This window comes from Engraulis encrasicolus, chromosome 2 (genome assembly GCF_034702125.1).
Source record: "Engraulis encrasicolus isolate BLACKSEA-1 chromosome 2, IST_EnEncr_1.0, whole genome shotgun sequence".
Classification (NCBI taxonomy): Eukaryota; Metazoa; Chordata; class Actinopteri; order Clupeiformes; family Engraulidae; genus Engraulis; species Engraulis encrasicolus.
The window spans coordinates 38,627,985-38,649,028 of NC_085858.1; the positions used below are offsets into that span (position 1 = coordinate 38,627,985).

General features: G+C 44.2%; 1 protein-coding gene across 1 annotated transcript in view; it reads right to left on the bottom strand.

Moving 5' to 3' along the window:
* LOC134464397 (TANK-binding kinase 1-binding protein 1-like) overlaps positions 1 to 13,197 on the bottom strand; it is a 49,345-nt gene extending 36,148 nt beyond the window's left edge. The window contains exon 1 of the mRNA XM_063217852.1: positions 13,103 to 13,197. The gene's annotated coding sequence lies outside the window, so the exon portion shown is untranslated. The remainder of the gene's footprint in view (positions 1 to 13,102) is intronic.
* Between the last annotated feature and the right edge of the window lie 7,847 nt (positions 13,198 to 21,044).

Here is a 21,044-nt window from a genome sequence, read left to right on the forward strand (position 1 = left end):
TGCATCTTCTGGTCCTGGGGGTTTCTCTGAGACAGGACTGCTCCTACACCAGTCTCTGAGGCATCTACCTCCACAATAAAGGGCTGCTGAGGGTCAGGGTGAGTTAGCACAGGCGCAGAGGTAAATCTTTGTTTCAAATCAGTGAAGGCTTGCTGTGCCTCAGGTGTCCACCGTAGTTTGGTGGGGTGTCCCCTGAGAAGCCCAGTGAGAGGGGCCGCTACGGTACTGTAGTTCCTGATGAAGCGCCTATAGAAATTAGCAAACCCCAAGAAACGTTGAAGCTGCTTCACTGTGTTAGGGGCTGGCCAGTCTAGTACTGCCGTCAATTTGGACTGGTCCATAAGCAGACCCTGAGGGGAGATTACAAAGCCCAAAAAGGTGGTGTTAGTGGTGTGAAACTCACTTTTCTCCAGTTTGATGAACAGCCTGTTGTGTAGTAGTTTCTGCAAAACCTGCCGGACATGCTGGACATGGGTGTCTAGATCAGGGGAAAATATCAAAATGTCATCAAGAAAGACATAGACGAATCGGCCCAGAAATTCTCTCAACACATCATTTACAAATGCTTGAAATGCAGCAGGGCAATTAGTCAGGCCAAATGGCATTACCAAGTATTCATAATGGCCGCTTGGCGTTATGAACGCTGTTTTCCACTCATCTCCACGTCGAACCCGGATTAGATGGTACGCGTTCCGAAGGTCCAATTTCGTGAAGATGGTGGCTCCACCAAGTTGGTCAAAGGCAGTACTCATCAGAGGCAGGGGGTAGCGGTTCTTGACGGTTATTTTGTTCATCTCCCTGTAATCGATACATGGTCTAAGGCCGCCATCTTTTTTGCCCACAAAAAAGAATCCTGCTGCTGCTGGTGACGTAGAGGGGCGAATCAAGCCATTCTCAAGGCATTCTTGGATGTAGGTTTCCATTGCTTGAGTTTCAGGGATGGACAGGGGGTATAGCCTGCCTCTGGGTGGCGTAGCACCAGGAAGGAGGTCAATGGCCAGGTCATAGCTGCGGTGGGGTGGTAGAGAGGTGGCCTTGTCTTTGCTGAATACTGCACTGAGGTCATGGTATACAGCAGGGACTTTGGACAGGTCAGTCGGTACAAAGGATGTGTCTGCCACAACTACAGAGCGAGTGGGTTGAGGGTCAGGAGAGAGATGGTCTTTGCACTCTGGACCCCATTGAGTGAGTGTACTGGTGGCCCAGTTGAAGGAGGGCTGATGGTGAACAAGCCATGGGTATCCTAAGACAAGAGGGTCTTGGGGTGAGTCGATTAAGAAAAATACACAGCTCTCTTGGTGTTTCTCCAGGGTGGTCATCTGAAGAGGTCGGGTACAGAATTCCAGTCGACCAGATCCTAGGGGTCGTCCATCAAGGGCCTGTACTGCTCTAGGAGATTCACATGGGAGGATGGGTATCTGCAGCTGCCGCGCGAGGGTTTGGTCCAGCAAGTTGACTGCAGCTCCAGAGTCCACTAAGGCTTGAAGTTTAACCTGAGATTCCCCGCCAGTGCCCCAGGAGAGACACACAGGTAAGTTACAGCGGGAGAGGGGGGCAGAGGTCACTGCTCCGCTCACCAGGAAGCCCCCTTTCCCTGGTGGGCATTGGCTTTTCCCTGCAGCTCTGGACACTGAAGCCGCTGATGATCCTGGGACCCACAGTACAGACAAAGACCCTGCTGGAATCGACGGCGTCTCTCTTCAAGGCTCAGGCGGGATCTTCCCAGTTGCATGGGCTCCTCTCCTTGGTCGCTGGTGGGCGATGGTGCAGGCAATGGGAGTTGTGAGGTTCGTCGTGAAGGAGAGATGGCTCGGTTGGGCTGGAGAAGTCGAAGCTCTCGCCGCTCCCTCCGTCTTTCCTGTATGCGTTTGTCCAGGGCTGTTGCCAGTGTAATGATGTCATCCAAGTCGTCACCCCAATCTCTGTTCACCATTTCATCTTTCAGAGACTCTCTAAGCCCTTGGTAGAAGGCACTCACCAATGCTTCACCTTCCCATCCGGTCTCAGCTGAAAGGGTGCGGAATTCAATTGCATAGTCAATCACTGACCTTTGCCCTTGGGTAAGTGTGAAAAGCCGAGAAGAGGCCTGTCGCTGGGTGAGTCCTTCATCAAACACCCGCTGGAGAGCGTCCATGAACCTCTCGATGGTCTGGCAGTCTGGGTGGCGATGGGTCCACAAGGCTGTAGCCCAATCCAGGGCCTTTCCCTTCAGCCGAGTGATGATATAGGCGACTTTGGCTCGCTCGGTGGGGAAATGTGCAGGCTGCAGCTCGAAGATCAAAGAGCATTGAGTGAGAAACCCTCGGCAGGCTGAAGGCTCCCCAGAGAAAGGAGGTGGAGGAGAGAGGCTTGAGTTAGGAAGAGAGGGTGAAGCATTACCCAGACTCCCCACACGATTGCCAAGCTGGTTGAGGGCATCTTCCATTTGCAGTAGGCCATCTTGTTGGGAGTGCACAGTAACGCTGAGTCTCTGAACATGGCCGCGGAGTTCTTCAACATCTGCTGCGCTACTTTGATCTGGTTCATGCATGATGTCAGACTGGAAATAAGAGCACAGTTGCAGATGTGGTTCAGGTTCTTTACTTCAACAAAAATCTTCAATTCATCAACAAAGGACTTGGGTAGAATACAAAACTCAGGAGGTCACGCATGAAATCACAGCTTGGTAAATACAAAACTTAGGAAGTCTTCAATGATCAATAATCTTCATAAACACAGTCCAGTAATCAGTATGTAGGCAGTCCAAGATCCATGTACAGAAATTAGGCAGCGTGACAATGAATTCCAATAATGGCAGAGTAACAGCACAAAGAGTTGGGCAGACACAGTACCGTGACCAAGAGAGATGTTCAAGGAGGCAGCTTCACAGAAAGAGTCTTTAAGATTGTCCAGAGAGCACAGTCCGGTTCCAAAGCAAAGACAAAGGCACAGGGGTTTCAGCAAACATGAGCACATGCATGAACAGTGACAAACAATTCTCAAGACAATTTAAAGATGGCCGTCACTTCCTGTGGGCTGAGCGTGTCACTCGTTGACTCATGTGCGCCCTCCGCTGTTCAGGAGGGCATGTGTTCGGTGGGATTGTGACAGTATAACTTATTTATGGCCTATGGGAGAGACAGAGTTGGAGAAGAGGAGAGGGAGTCAGATGAGAGAAGAGGGAGCTGTTTATATCGTGAAGAGTAGACAGACTGTTTTAGTGAGATGTGATGTGGTTAGGGATGCAAATGATCATTAATTGTGATTAATGTTTTTTAATCGATTAATGCATTGATCGATTAAAGTCAATTAATCGTTTGCATCCCTAGATGTGGTTGTTGAAGCCATCTATACTGTACAGACAGTTTTAGATGTCGCTGTTGGTGTGTACACATCCATTTATTTGTGTGTGCACATGTGTGTGTGGGGGGGTGGGGGTGCATGTGTGTGCATATGAGAGTGATGTGTGAAATATGGTGTGTGTGTGTTTGTACGTGCGTGCGTGCGTGTGTCTGTGTGTGTGCTTCTGTGTGTGTGTGCCCACATGCATGCGTGCCAGTGCACACATGTGTGCGTTTGTGTTTCGCATGCTAAATCAGAAAGTGTGCACATAATAAAATGAGGAGAGATTTTAAGCCAACACTCGCTGTACATACTGAAGTCTCACAACAGTGGAAGTGAAGTGAAGTGGAGGACTTCAAGTGCACACTCGCAAGAGCTGCGCATAAATAACTTTGATTTAGATCGGTGCTGTGCTGTGCAGGCCGTGTAGGTCTGTGTGCAGCAAGGCAGGCCTTTTCACTTAAGCACCCCCCTGGCTGCTGGCAAACCAACGCCAAGGCTCCGAGATGTTGGCAAGCATTAAAAATTGTGTGATTTATGGACATGTGTGTATGTGTGTGTGCATGAGCGTGTCTGTGTGTGTGTGTGTGTGTGTGTGTGTGTGTGAGAGAGAGAGAGAGAGAGAGAGAGAGAGAGAGAGAGAGAGAGAAAGATAGAGAGAGAGAGAGAGAGAGAGAGAGAGAGAGAGAGAGAGAGACAGAGACAGAGACAGAGAGAGAGAGAATGTGTGCTTGTGTGAGTGCGTGCATGCATGCGTGCGTGTGTGTTTGGGTGGGTGGGTGTGTAAGGAGTTGATCCTGTAAGTATATTTTGGAATATGATGTGCAGTAGTTGGGAGAAATGTGCAGCAGAGTTAAGGCATTGCTCCCAATGACGGCACAGAGAGCGCATCACATGCTTTTGATACATGCACCAGAAAAAGTACAGATCCTCAGGGCTGAAGACTGGAAAGACGGACCAGCCTGTCTGCCTGACGAAGAAGAAGAAGAAGAAGAAGAAAAGGGGCTTATTTTAAACCAGAGTGGGCAGAAGAAAGCTACCGTACGCTGCATGCTTGCTGATCCAAAAGATGTCCAGTTGCTCACACTGTATCTTACACTAAAGGCACACTGTGTAGAATGGTGGCCAGAGTAGGTATTGCAACTATGCTGCTCATTGAAACTATCCTGTCTATGTGAATATTTACTAAATAATTAACTAGTATGACCAAAGTACAGTAAGTTTTGTATGAAAAGTGCAATTTTCCTAGTCATAATGAATACTTAGAATTTGATAGTGGTGGTAAATATTCATGAAAGGGGTAACATTTGTGAATGGGATGCATGAATTCTGGAAATAAACTACTAAAAATATTACACAGTGCACCGTTTAGTCTAGAAGTTCCCAAACTTTTTTCTGCTGGGTTTTATGCAAGCATTCCCTTTTATCTGCAAGCAACCCCCTGCAACCTCGGCCACCCCCTTATGAGTCCTGATTCCCAGTTTGGTTTAGTCTATCATGTGATGAAGGAGGACCTCCACAGAGTTTAAACACAGATATTTTACAACCTGTCCCCTGCCATCATCTCTATTGTATTATAACAATGTAACACATTTTATTCTATTCTATTCTATTCTATTCTATTCTATTCTATTCTACTCTATTATATTATATTATATTATATTATATTGTATTATATATTATTATATATTATATTATATCTAGACCCACATTGGGTTGGTAGGTTGTCTTAAACAAAAAAGCTTATGCAGTGTCTAGGTAGGCTGTGGGGGTGTCTGGATGGCATTGTTGGTACTTTATGCTGTTGGACTGAGTATACTTTCTGGTTTCTTTTTTTGGATCTCCTGTGGTTTCTGAGCCTGCTTTGGAATATATTTTCTCTGCACTCCTTATGACTTCTGTCAAACAACTCACTAGACTTGCATTTTCTTAACCTGGCCTGAGCCGTGAGTAAGCATATGCACAATTACTATTTCCGCAAATGTCATGTCCAAATGTTTCACGCCTCACACCTGAAATCAGAGCTTGTTTAAATAACATCACTGACGATAACTGACATTACATTACTCTTAGCGGACGCTTTTATCCAAAGCGTTATTTTTAAGTGCAGTGTATTGGTTACAGTCCCTCGAGCAGTGTATGGTTAGAAGCCATGTCACCTCAGGTGTCAAGGGCACCTCAGCCATGGAGTGAGGCAGGGAGCGGAAGTGTGGAATTCGAACCTACAACTCTCATAAGCCCATTCCTTTAATCATTAGGCCACTGCTGCACACTAGTATGAATTAGAATGATGGCATGTTAAGGCTAGACTACAGTCTTGTAGTGTTCTGGTGTCGACACTATTCAACAGTGGGGTATGCATGAAATACTGAAAGTCAGCATTGTTGTGTAGTCTGATGGTTCTGGGTAAAGAGGCCAGATAGTTAGCCCGAGGCCAAAGCACTGAAGGAAGGCCCATATGTTAACCACGCACACACACACACACACACACACACATGCATGTGTGAAAACATGCACACACACAGGCATACACACACAGGCATACACACAGGCATACACACACACACACACACACACACACACAAACACATACATACACAAACACGTACACACACACACACACACACACACACACACACACAGACACAGAGAGAGAGAGAGAGAGAGAGAGAGAGAGAGAGAGAGAGAGAGAGAGAGAGAGAGAGAGAGAGAGAGAGAGAGAGAGAGACAGTACTGAGGGCCCATATGTTAATGTCACATGGCTAATCTATATATTAATGCCCTTCCTCGCACTCCAGGAAAATAGACCACACGTGCTCCCTGTTATTCCCTTGCTACCTCTCTCTCTCTCCCTCCCTCTCTCTCTCTCTCTCTCTCCCTCCCTCTCTCTCTCTCTCTCTCTCCCTCCCTCTCTCTCTCTCTCTCTCCCTCTCTCTCTCTCTCCCTCTCCCTCCCTCTCTCTCTCTTTCTCTCTAACTCTCTCTCTCTCTTCCTGTATTACTCGCTCAACTCACTCACACTTTCTTCAGGTCTCTCTCTGTCACTATCTATTTCTCTTTCGCTCATTCACACACACACACACACACACACACACACACACACACACACACACACACACACACACACACACACACACACACACACACACACACACACACACACACACACACACACACACACACACACACACACACACACATACAACCACACAGACACGCACACACACACGCATGCACGCAGACATTTAGAACATGCACACAACACACACATACACACACACACACACACACACACACACACACACACACACACACACACACACACACACACACACACACACACACACACACACACACACACACACAAATATACACATTTTGCCCCTAGCAAAGCTCTATTCTTCAGCCAGATATGGGTCAGAGGACATGTGACATCAATAAAGCCTTCCACAGCTAGTGGACATGACTGTGAACCACCCGCACAGAGAGCACTAACTTTGTATTCTGCACGCCCAACATCCCATGACATAGACATAAAGCACCAACTCTACATCCTGCGCTCTGAACATCCCATATATGGCACACACACATAAAGCACGGCAACTCTGTGTAATGCCCGCACAGAGATCGCTACACTAACTCTGCATTCTCTGTATTCTCTTCCGTGGACGTACAGTATAAAACATTAACTCCATATTCTGCAATACTAGCATACCATTACATTACATTACATTAAGCAGACTCTTTTGAACAAAGAAATTTACAGGAAGGATAGCATCCCATGACAGACACATTTACAGTTTTTTTCTGATCGCTAAAGCTCAATTTTTCTAACTTAAGCTGTTTTTACAGAACTCTTCACATGAATGCAGCAACCTTACACAAATCAGCAAAACTGAGTAGATACATTGCAAAAGACGGTTTGATTCACTCGCTTACTAGCACACAGTGCAACAACTAGACACAGCCAGTAAAACTTAAAAACACACTTTGCGCTGTGCAAACTGCAAATTGCAAACTGCAATTTCGCATTGGTTTGTCTCTTTGTTTGTTTGTTTGTCTGTCTGTCAGCAGGATAACTCAAACAGTTAAGAACGGATTTGGATAAAACTTTGTGGAGTTCTTGGTAATGGCCCAAGGAACAAGTGGTTAAATTCTGGTGGTGATCCGGATCAGAAGCAGGACCTTTTTAAAGATTCTTCACCATTGCTGGCCTCTAAATCTAGACGCCCCTTGTGACCGCAAATTGAATTGCGGGACAGGGCAATTTCTAACTCCACAAAAAGAAGGCAGAAATACTTAAAATGAAAATAGGGGGAAACATAGTCAAATGTTCTATCAAACAGCTTCCTTGGCGGAAGTCTACGCTCTCTGAGTGCTTCTAGTTTGGTTATAGGTTTTTGCATCTGTGTGAAGTGTTCCGCAAAAGCAGCCAAAGTTAAAATGTGCTTTGGGGAACAGAGAACACTGTACAGCACCAACTCTGTATTCTGCTGTCCTGGCATCCCATGTCATAGTCACTTAACCTTTGCAAAGAGCAAATGTTATAACCTTACTGTCACCAAAATTTTAATGACCAAGTCTTAATCTGTCTGTAATTTTAAGACAATGTTGTTATGATGTAGTTGAGTCTTTTCAGCAATGGTTAAATGGACCCACCCACAGGCCCATCTGCGCAAAGAGGCAACAGTGCTAACACTATATTCTGTAAATGGTTAATAGACTGCTTTATATAGGCCCTAGCGTTTTTCCACTCCTTCAAGCACTCAAAGCACTTTGCATTTATGCCTCACATTCACCCATTCACACTCACATTCAGTCATAAGAAGTGTGGAGCACAGCCGTCTCTCCTTGGCACATTATGACAGACAATTCCACTTCCATCCTGTAGGGCAAGCAAGCAAAATGTTTTATTGTTTTTATGTAACTTTGTGCAAAGAAAAACAGAAGCTAAATGTGTGTATCATTTATACCTCATGTATGTAGCTGCAGTGCGTGCTGATTAAAATTATGGTCTGTGTGAATGATTTGCCAAAAAAAAAGACTTTTACAAAGATGTATAGCGTTTATCAACCTACGGTACTTTGATTTTGCAATGCATCTACAATGTTTGGCTTATTTGGTGTGAGGTTCTTGTAGTTGTGTGTAGAATTCTGCAAAAGCAGTGAAAGTTACGAAAAATGAACGTTAGCAATTTTTTTTTTTTTAAACTGTCATATAGGCCTAGTGTTATTTATTTGGCAATTATCTCAATAAGAATTGGTTTGAAAGTGCCATGCCATTCCAGAATAAGCAAGTGGCAGATTACAGTAAGCAGCACCGGGTCACTGTGGCATGACATGAGTGTCTCCACTGAAGCAGCTGAGTGCACTGTGACCTCACCAGTCGTCTAGAAATAGATAGATGACTTCCCAGTCTCATAAGAACTGGGGTGGCCTCTCGTCTTTTTTTTTACTCTTCCAGGGTAAGGGAGGTCAATGACAGAGGGTCTTTATGTCTTTTGTGTCACAATGAGGTGTGGAGTCGGGGGGGTCTATGACATGGACCACTGCTTACATCCAATTTATGCCTTAACTTATGACCTCGTCTGATAGGGCGAGAGGGAGGAGAGGGCTTGTGTGTGTGTGTGTGTGTTTGTGTGTGTGTGCATGTGCGTGTGCGTGTGCGTGTGCGTGCGCGTGTGCGTGTGTGTGTGTGTGTGTGTGACGGCATAGAGGTGGGAATCTGAAAAACCCATTATTGGAGTGCAGTCACCAGAAAAAGGAAAAAAGGAAACCTGCCAGCCTCAGAGGAAAAATGGCCGCTTCTCACTTCCATTTCGTAACATCTTTCCAATTACTGGCCGTGCCAAATAGGTGGGTGAATGAGTGAGTGAGTGAGTGAGTGAGTGAGTGAGTGAGTGAGTGAGTGAGTGAGTGAGTGAGTGAGTGAGTGAGCAGACGAGTGAGTGAGTGAGTGAGTGAGTGAGTGAGTGAGTGAGTGAGTGAGTGAGTGAGTGAGTGAGTGAGTGAGCGGACGAGCGAGTGAGCGAGTGAGTGGGTGAGTAAGTGAGTGAGTGAGTGAGTGAGTGAGTGAGTGAGTGAGTGAGTGAACGAGCGAACAAGTGAGTGAGTGAGTGAGCGAGCGAGCGAGTGAGTGAGTGAGTGAGTGAGCGGACGAGTGAGTGAGTGAGTGAGTGAGTGAGTGAGTGAGTGAGTGAGTGAGTGAGTGAGAGAGTGGGGACTCTGTCATAAGACTTGTAATCAAGCCCACCACAGCACAGTAGCGACAGCAGGGACAGCACTGTGAGCAGGTGGCAGGGGCATGCAATGGGCATAGGCATGGGCTGGCTGCTGACTCAAAACGCTCCTCTCCCATAGCATGGCTGGATGGCTGTACTGTACCGTATCTGTGAAGAGGCGGTTGCTCTTTGGATTAAAGAAGCTCAGATCCTCAATTATAACCAAACTAGAAATGCACTCAAAGAGTGTAGAAATCCACCAAGGAGGCTGTTTGATAGAACATTTGACTATGTTAGACCCTATTTTTTTCAAGTCTTTCTGCCTTCTTTTTGTTGAGTTTGAAATTCGAATGTCAAAATTCACCAAAACACCAAACACCAACATTTAATCAATTGTTCCTCAGTTGTCATTTCCAACAACAACCCCACAAAATTTCATCAAAATCCATTCATGAGATTTTGAATTATCCTGCTGACAAACAAACAGACAGACAGACAGACAGACAGACAGACAGACAGACAGACAGACAGACAAACCAACGCGACCGAAAACTTAACCTCCTTGGCGGAGGTAACAAAATGTACGAGACAAATATGAGTGGATGGATGAGTACAACATACATTCAGACTTCTTTTTTGTGTGTCATGGAACTAGGTGTGACATGGAATGTCACTGGACTTTGTTTTCCCTTGAAATGGAACTTGAAACGCCACTGGACTTTTTTAATCCATGGAATGCAACTGGACAGGATGCAACAGAATATACTAGTACAATGAGAAGACACTAAAGGGCTTAATGCGCTCAGGAGACTTTGTAGGGTAATATTACTCTGGTGCTCATCTGTACCGGGTGAAGTGTTGGTCCAAAAAAGGAAGGAAAAAGCAGAGGCACTCTGAGATTTGAGAAAAATATAAAAAAGCCTTTCATTTAACATGGCAAATTCAGTTTAAAAGCACATGGGCCTACACTACACCATATTGGCCTTCAGCAGGACATCTACTGGTACAATGTTTGAGTAACTATGCATAAGTCATTGCCACTAATTAATTACTCTACTTCAGCCATTCCTTTGCAGGCCAGGCAGCTTGAGCTATCTCATTCACACTTGTCAGAACTGGGAACGCTCATGTACATAACAACAATCACGAGAACAAGGATATAATAAACATCAGTGAATAGTGCCTAGTCTTCATGAAAAAACAGTACTTGGTGGCCAAAATTGAACGTTGTTCCAGTGTTCTTCTCCTCTTGCATGCAGCCAACAGGAAAGAGGAGCAACCCTCTTTTCTTTCAGACAACACTGTAACACTTTATTTAACATCGTCTACGTAAGGGCGTAGCCCCTTAATGCGCGCCGTACCTCCTGTGGCACACTGTAATAGTCATTGAAATGTAACTACTATAGCACTATAATACTAATGCACCACAACTTGGTCATTACCATACTGGTAACAACAAATTCATAAAGCCGCGTCTACGTAAGGGCTTAATGTAACAGTCATAGGAACTACGTGACAAATGTCAGGATCATTACATATTCTACATACTGTATTACTACTGTTTATGACTGTCAAAATGTGTCGTTAAGATTTTGGAATGTCATGACACCCAAACAATCAGCTTGACACTCCAAAACCATAATGAATTATGTCAACAGTCATTAACATCAATGATGTGTCATTGATGACATGTGCCGTATAATTCTCATGCTGCCAGTTACATGATACCCTGGGTAGATGACATCAAAGACAGTGTTTCCGGAAAAACACATCCACACCAATGGGAAGGGCAAGCCTGGCCTTAATCTATCCCGTAGTAACTTGTTGATAAATGACAATTTCTTGAATGCAAAAGCCAGTTTAATGAGAAGCACCTTTGGAAAATAAAATAAAACAAATCCTGACTACTAACTACAGTATAGTATATTCGGTAACACTTTATTTTAGGGATACATCTATTAGCACGAATACATACAATGTTAATGCCTGCATAAGTAACTTGTAAGGCATGAACTAAGCAAATGCTTGGTAATAAATTGGTAATAAATCCCTTATTGTGCATGAACAAGACATTTGCAAATACATGCCTAACAAATGTTTGATTTTGCTTTGTACATGCCTTACAAGTTACTTAAAGAGGAACATTGTATGTATTAGTGCTAATAGATGAATCCCTAAAATAAAGTGTTACCGTATATTCTAACCAACCACATTGTATCAAACTGCTAGTCTTGGTCTGGTCGCCTCTGTAATATCTAAATAGTAAGGTTGCCTGTGTGGTTTTTCAATGGTCAGTTTGTGTGAGTTTGAGTGCAGCTGACATTTGAATGCACAGGCACTGGAGAGTGAATCACTCATGGGTCGCTGAGACTTGATCTCAGGGAGACAGAGAGCTCCTCTTTTTTCAGTGGCTGTGTGTGTGTGTGTGTGTGTGTGTGTGTGTGTGTGTGTGTGTGTGTGTGTGTGTGTGTGTGTGTGTGTGTGTGTGTGTGTGTGTGTGTGTGTGTGTGTGTGTGTTGCTACAGCAAATTTATCAGCATGTGCACTTTTTTCAAATGTCAAGGTGAATTTAGTTCCCCAGCCCACAGAGCAGCTTCACATTTCAAAGTGAATAAATAAATAAACAAACAAACAAACAAACACTAAATAAGCTACGGTAATACAAGGAAAACAAGAAGAATGCACCTTGTGTAAAAAAACAGCCAAATTAGGCTAAGCCCACCAGGGAGCAATGATTCTTTTTACATTACATTTAGATAATTCTTGTTTTCCTTGAGTTACTGATGGATGCACTTCGCCAGCACCTGGAAACTGGCTGTGCATTGGAGTTTCAGATCTTTAAATAAGCCGCTGTGTACATTGGTTTTCCCACAAGCTTATTCACCTGCAACTGGGGGGCTCCAGTCCAATCTCGCCCACGGATACAGATCAACGTTTGGTCAGAAGTTGGCACGGGACGGAGGAGCTGTCCATTGACGTGTGGTGCTGATCTATCATTCTCAGGAAGGAGCAGCTCCGCTCCACATTGCCTACCACAGCTAAAGCCATCCATCACTTTGTCCTGACGTCCACACCAACATGCCAGCTTCAGACCATTCTGCCAGACCCTGCTCCGCACAGGTTCATATGCAACGGGGGGCCGATTAGCCAACACACCACATTAGATGAGACGGCAGGAGTCAGGACAGAGGGAAAAACTGGGCAACATAACTCATCAAGGCGGGATGACAACAGGGGTAGCACACAGGGAAAGCAACCGTAAGCTTCCATCGGCTTAATATCCCTGGGTATACTTTCATTCTACATGTGTCAACTCGTTGATTATTTGTCTGCCTTAAGTGCTGATGTCATTCATTAACACAACATGGCAGAGGATAAGGACATGACGCTAGTTTGCCTGCCTACCACGCTCGCCCGCTAGCTCGCTCGCTTTGGTTCCCCATAACAACAAAACCCATGCGCTCGCAAATGTCATTTGATTGATGATGACGATGATGATGGAGAAGAAAACACCCATTGACATGACAACATCCCCACAAACCCCGTGCCATAGTTTACTCACGCTTCTCCGCGATGAAGTCTGCGAGATCCATGTCGAGGTAGCGGGTCAGTGTTGTTCATTCGCTGTGTGTTCCTGCACTGGCTCGACTGCCCCTGCTAGCTGTGACGCCCCCAACCCCCCCAACCCAGCAATCTACGCCTACAATCAGCCAGCCAGCCAACCTATTCTCTTCCGCCACAGCAGCCAGCTGGGGACGCAATCGCAGGCTTCAGGTTCAACACTTCTTCAACAGCAGTGTGTGCAGAGTGTGGCTGTGTGCCTTTGCGTGAAAGGAAATGTAGAAAAAAAAAAACGTTAAAGTGTTACAAGCTTCCCCACCACAGGTCCTCCAGAAAAAGAAAACAGAGAGCGCATTCTCCTCCTCATCAATGGTTTGACGTCGCAGGTTGCATAACTGTCAGCGACACAGGCAAAAACATATTTCATTCTTGCCACGGTGGGTGCTGACGTCACACGTCGTAATTGGATTGTCCTTCAAGGAGAGATATCTATGGCCCTTTTCTGCTCATTTTTGATGAAAAATTACACGGCGGGTTATTGGTGTTTCTGGTTGTGCTCTTGAAAGCCCGTTTTGTCCCACATTTTTATTGTATTCGTGAGCTATATTTTAATAACTTATAAGTAGTCACAGTGACCTACTTGCAGAGACTGTCTATGAATTAATGAATGAATCTGGATGAACATGTACAACTAGGCTACAAGAACAATTCTTTAACGTGAATATCTGTGAAATGTATTCTTGAAATGCTCTCTGTCCCCTCATACTACTAGATACTATGTAATGTGATGTAATGCAATATTGTATTCTTGAAATAATTCAACATTTGTTATAAAAGTTCCTAATGGCAGATCATGACATTCAATAGTCAAAAATATGCTTTGTGTACCATTATGCTAATGTACTGCATATGGCAAATGGATTTGAACATAGGCTCTGAAGAAGACCGTAGTCACAACGCGTCAGCACGTTTAATTAAAGGCTTTTTAACTTCACCAGCAGTGTACCTTGGAATCTTTGGCAGACTTTATCAAAAGCCACAACTGGAGCTAAGTCTGACCATACTTTTAAGGATTTGAACATAGATATGTAGTTTTTAAAGGGGGCTTTTTGTGCTCTTATTGATGACAGGAGAGTTGAGAGTATGACGGGAAGAGTGGGAGAGAGAGATGGGGTATGGTTGGGACATGATGACCCAGGCCAGATTCCAACCTGCTGCAAATCTGAGCATTTCCACTGCCATAATGGGGCCTATTTAAGGTCCTTGGTGATCAAATGTTGGCAAATCTGCACAGCACACGCATTCTCATAAGAAATGCGTCATGCCTGTATCGCGAATTGCATCTATCTGCTCAGGTGCAGCTTCTTCCTGTAGATCAGCCTGTCGACAGGCCTTATCACTCTACGCTGAAAACACTCAATTATATCATAACAACATTGCTATGACAATATCAGAGAGTCTTAAGTAACCGATGAAAACTTGGTCATTACCATTTTGGTGACGATAAAGTTGTAACAGAGGCTCTGCGCTAAGTGGTTAACTGTTTCTGCACCATCATGAACATGGTGATTGACTTCACAGAGTAGTTCATTCTTTGGACCTGCCGGTTGGAAAGAGTGATCTGGGTGATTATAGATTCATCGGTGGCATCCAGAGGCATTATGTGGACTTGGGTTAGTGGGTTTACAAGTGGTGCCCCTGCCCATGCCCCTGTGCCTTCAAGGACACCTCTCATCCTGCAAATTCTCTAGTTGAGCTCCCGTCCACAAGGTGGTGCTGAAGCTCCTGCCCCTTTGCCCTACTGAACAAAAAAGACCCTTTTTTTGTTTAATGTTCCTTATTTCTTCACATTATTATTATTTGAACAATTCATATAGATTTTACGAGTGAGCTATGTCATTATGTTATATTATTATGTAAAAGAAATAAACAGCATTAAAAAGGAGAAATACAAAAAAGACAAAGATTGACCAAAAAAAACTGCTCCATTAGGGGGGGTGGTGGATGGGTTTAGAAAAAAAAGGCCCTTTTTAGTAAAAAGGTGTTTTTTTAATGTTCACAATGTACTGGGTCCAAATTGACATGATCATCTCGATTAAAAGTGTGTGTTGATATAATACCCTACCTAGTAAGGCACCCAGATCACATATTCTACCCCCCCACCACACCTCAAGCACCTGCCCCCCCCCCCCCCCCAAAAAAATGTCTGTGCACGCCACTGTGTGTACTGTATGTATTGTCGGTAACACTTTATTTTAGGGATACGTCTATTAGCACTAATAGATACAATGTTCCTGTTATAGTAACTTGTAAGGCATGTACAAAGCAAAATCAAACATTTGTTAGGCATGTATTCGCAAATGTCTTGTTCATGCACAATAAGGGATTTATTACCAATTTAACCTTAGTAAGGACCTAGTAGGCCTTAGCATTTGCTTTGTACATGCCTTAAAAGTTACTTATACAGGCATTAACATTGTATGTATTAGTGCTAATAGATGTATCCCTAAAATAAAGTGTTACCGTATTGTCTTGTTCAGGGATGCAATAAAGTGATACTGTATCGTATCATCTTATTATATCGTAACGCCTGCAAGCTAACTTTTAGCAGATTTACCACTCTCTGAACGTTAACTTCACCAGGTGTATGACTTTATATTTGTATTTATTTTTGGGCTCTTTTATGCCTTTATTGTGAGAGGACAGTTACAGAGGGACAGGAAATGAGCGGGGAGAGAGAGAGACGGGGAATGACCCGGGGCCAGAATCGAACCTGGGTCGCCGGCGCAATAACCCAGTGCCCCACCAGTAGGCCACGGCAGGGCCACCAGGTGTATGACTTGACAATGTTCTTGGAATACCCCCCTGTACACCACAAACAAATCAACAGCTTGTTCCCCACCACCGCTATCACACTCCTGATAACATGAACCAGCTGCTGCCCCACTGATAAGACAAGTGCCTTGACCTTGACCCTTGACACGTCATCAAAGCATGCCCTCTCTCTTCTTCTGTTTTCCCTCTTCCCACAACAACACAATAGAACAAACGTGTTGGTTTCTTCGCTCTAACAAATAATCACCTCGTTCATTACAAAATCACACACCAAGGCACATCTCAGGTGGTTTACTAACATGGTTTGGGGATGTGTGAATGATGTCAACATTGGGAATCTGAATTATACCTAAAGAAGCATGCATGTCAACATGCACTGTGACTACTGAAGCAGATCATGATACTCTTCATAGGATTTCATTCAAATTTCACACCCATCTATTTTAGCCAGGTGTAGACTCAAAATGTAAAAGTTCAATGCAAAGAAAGGTTGAAATGCACACCGATGACCTCCCTTTTAATCCCTTTTCATTTCAAGACAGTTGTAGATTGGCTTGGACGTGCTTTATTGCAGTCATATTGCAGTTTATTTTTGCAACCACAGGGAGGCGAGAGAGGACCCTTTTTGTCCCAGCTGCACCACTTCAGCATTTAACCCTTTGCTAAACTACTCGTCTCGCCGTTCCAATTACCTCCAGCAGAGGGAGATGTGTTGCAGCCATAAACAGTCAGAGCACTTCATAAGAAGCATGCATCCCTATCTTGAGGGCACGGCCTCTGCTGTGGCATGTAGGTTACATGATCAGGGGGGAAAAACATATGCCGCCTGCATACGTGTCTCAGTGTCAAAGACAAACCTAAGGACGCCGTAAACAAAGTCAGCTCGTGATCTCACTTCACGCGTCACACTTTGGGTACAAGTGAGGGACAAACAACATTGCTGTTGTCGCTGCTGGGAAATCTCCACACCTGTTTACGACAACTCGCTTCCCCCAAAATATGTGTTCAATATATATTGAATATATATTATGATGTTTCTTATTCTACTTTTAACCCTATTTATGGTCCTTTTTTAACCTTGCGCCTCATGGTTTGTCCTGTTATCTGTTGTCTATATGTTGTTGACTTGCTGCACAATTAATTGCCCCTTTTGGGGACAATCCAAAATAAAGAAAAATCTCATCATGGATCTGAATGCTACAGCAGCCTATACACCGCATTCCACATTATTATGCAAATGACATTTTTCGCTGTTTCCCCAAATAATCAATACAAATGACAGTCGTCATAATTTTCAAGTCATCAGCCATTAGAGTACAATTTAAAAGTTTTTGAATGAACCTTCCAATGATAACGGTATTTTTTAAAATAATAAAAAACTTTAAATGCTCTGTTCCACATTATTACGCAAAATAGTTTTGTAGTGTTGTAATCCAAATTTCTTTCTTTTTTCCCATTTACCTCAAAACAGTTGGAATTTGGTACCTTCTAAATTACATTTCAATGTTCAATACTTGGTGATAAGCTCTTTGTCTTAGTAACTGGAATGCTGCGATTAACATTGAAGTCAATGGTAGGGCATTGCATGGGAGTTATGGAAGCCCAGATATCCTTGATGCTTTGCTCTCAGCTGTTTTTGTTTGTTTGGTCTGGTGACCCACACTTCACTCTTCAATATACCCGTAGATTTCCATGCCACGTTTAGGTGCTTTTGAGGTGATGACATTCTAACGCACCAGACATAAAACCCCATTGAAAATGAATGGGATGCTATGTCTGGTGAGTTAGAATGTCATCACCTCCAAAGCACCTACACGTGGCATGGAAATCTACGGGTATATTGAAGAGTGAAGTGTGGGTCACCAGACCAAACAAACAAAAACAGCTGAGAGCAAAGCATCAAGGATATCTAGGCTTCCATAACTCCCATGCAATGCCCTGCCATTGACTTCAATGTTAAACGCAGCATTCCAGTTACAGCTTATGACCAAGTTTTGAACATCGAAATGTAATTTAGAAGGTACCAAATGCCAACTGTTTTGATGTAAATGGGGAAAAAAGAAAGAAATTTGGATTACAAAACGGTTTTCCGTAATAATTTGGAACAGAGCATCTTGGGCGTTTTTAGGTTTTTATTATTTAAAAAAATACCGTTATCATTGGAAGGTTCATTCAAAAACTTTTGAATTGTACTCTAATGGCCGATTACTTGAAAATTATGACGACTGTCATTTCTATTGATTATTTAGGAAAACGGCAAAAAATGTCATTTGCGTAATAATGTGAAATGCAGTGTATGAACACAGCTGCATTGGAGTAAACTGAAAACATCTGACACCTGCACCAGTACCAACACAGTACAAAAACAAAGTACACTTGTATGACAATGTCACAGATGGCGCAGTACATCAGCACAATAAAAGGACAATATAGTACAGTTATATTACTAAACAACACAATTGACAGAAAACAGAATGAGAGGCAATCAAAGTAATTAAACCAACAACACATAAAAGTGGAACAGCACAGAGAGGTGGAGGAACAGGGAGGGCCTCTTAGTCTGAGGGTGAGGGTGTGTGCATGTGTGTGCGTGTGTGGGTGTGTGTGCATGCGTGTGTGCGTGTGTGCGTGTGTGCGTGCATACGTGCGCATGGGTGTGTGTTTGTGTGCTTTTGGACGAAGTGATAACAGTGCAGTTGTGAGAACCACAATCCATGACCTACCTATCATACTGGTATAACTGAAGTCAAACATGTTTAATAAATCAGAATGGTGTCCACAGAACAAGCGACCATGGTCATACTACAGAGTTAGCGGGCCGGTGGTGTATATAAGCAGGGGTGAACATAGTTTCCATGTCTTACCGGTGCTATTTTTTTGAGGATATTCTTCCTAAATTCTATTCTATTCTATTCTGCCCTTACTAAACCAACATTAGAAAGAGCCCAAACCAAATAAACATGTGTGCTACATGTCTATATCATTGCATGATTGATTGATTGATTGATGTCAGCAGCATTTACTGTGGTAGAGTCCGCACAGAGATCATTTCTGAAGAAGACAGAGGGTTTAGTAACTTAAGAGAAATCTATCCATAGGCCTCTTCAAGAAGGTTACAAAGTGTTGTTGGTAGGAAAAAATAATTTCACAACTTGATGCGTGACGACTGAAGATGGGGACTTGACTAGCTGAACGGGGCCAACTTAACAGGGCATGGGGTGAGTGTCATTAGTCGCAGCACTTCACTTGAGCCTTCAGTGTCAAGACTAAGCTGCACACCTTTGCCAGAAGCACAATTAGAGAATCAGATGAACTCATTGCACGTAAGGCCCTCTTTTGTCTAGCCTTACTTTAGTAGGTATAAAGCCATTAAAGCTGTAGGTTACACTTACACACACACACACACACACACACACACACACACACACACACACACACACACACACACACACACACACACAGAGCGAAAGCGAGAGAGAGAGAGAGAGAGAGAGAGAGAGAGAGAGAGAGAGAGAGAGAGAGAGAGAGAGAGAGAGAGAGAGAGAGAGAGAGAGAGAGAGAGAGAGAGAGAGAGAGAGATGCCAAAGAAAAAAAGTGGACGCTCCTGAAGGCACGTACCTTAGGTACTCTGTCACCGTACGTACTCTGTCACTCTCTCCTGGCTCGAACTGTGGCACCAGGTGACTCAGGAATAGATGATCAAGAGGAAAATGGGATGATGGAGGAGGGAAAGTGTAACCTGGTTCTCACGCAGATGGATGGTTCTCAGTCGACCGAAGATGCACGAAGCACGAAGGCTCTGCGTGAGAGCCAGGCTAGGGAAAGTGGGCTTCTGACGGTGGGAAGGAGGGGGGTGTTCAGTCAGTTCACCTGTTGGGGTTTCCCTTGACATAGGTAGGGTGGCCTATTGGTACAAAAGAAAACACAAACGCCACAGCATATACAAACGGCACAACGCTACAACAAAAAGCCACAACGCACTGTGTTTCCTGTAGGCTTGCCACCTCTGTCTTACAAAAAACCTGGACATTTTGATAACCCCATCGACCTCATTTAGTAACGGGAGGGCAGTCAGGTACAACCAGGACAGGTGAAAGCACTAGGTGCTTGGTACATGAGGTAGGTGGAAGTGGTTACGAAGTTTGGGGTTAAGAAATGGAGCTGAGAGGGTTCAGTTTGGCCTGGTCACTTGCAGACGTGTGGGGCCCTTTGGTACCTGTAGGCCAATTCATTAATCCAATAAATCAGTACACACACACACACATACACACGCACATACACACTGAGGTGAATCAGTTAAAACGTGTGCCTGATGTGAGGTACGTGACAGTGGGTATGATGTGTACAGTACGTTTGGGGGTGGAGGTGAGAGAGTTCAGTTTGGCCTGGAGACGTGTGGCCCTTTGATACCTGTAGGCCCATCCATTAATCCAATAAAGCCGTATACATGCACACACACACACACACACACACACACACACACACACACACACACACACACACACACACACACACACACACACACACACACACACACACACACACACACACACACACACACACACACACACACACCCTAAGGTGAGTCAACAGGGAACATGGGTGGTGACTGGCATGATTTCATTGTTGTCTATGTAGCGTAGCTAAGCTCCCTGTCCTCAGATGTGTGGGTATGTGCACATAATCGAAACAGTACAAAGGTGCCCGTAGGTGTTGATACACCAAACTCTAATGGCACGGTAGGGCTTTACGATGTGGGTATCTCTCCATCCAAGAAAAACAAGAACACTGACCCATGCATAGGTGTGCACAGATAGGGACGAGGTGGTGCTAAAGCACCTGCCACTTTGCCCTATTGGACAAAAAATGCCCTTTTTGAAAGTCCTTTTTTTATTTTTATTTTTTGTCACAATGTACTGTGGCCTATGTTGAAATGATAATCTACAAATGCTTCATGATCAAAAGCATGTAACAATAATGGCCCGATATAAACATATAAACAAATAATAAGGCAACCAGAAGTTCCACATGCCCCCAACCCCCCTTCAGCACCTGCCCCCCAAAATGCCACTGGACCCATGTGACAAAGTTTTTGATGCAAAGCAAAT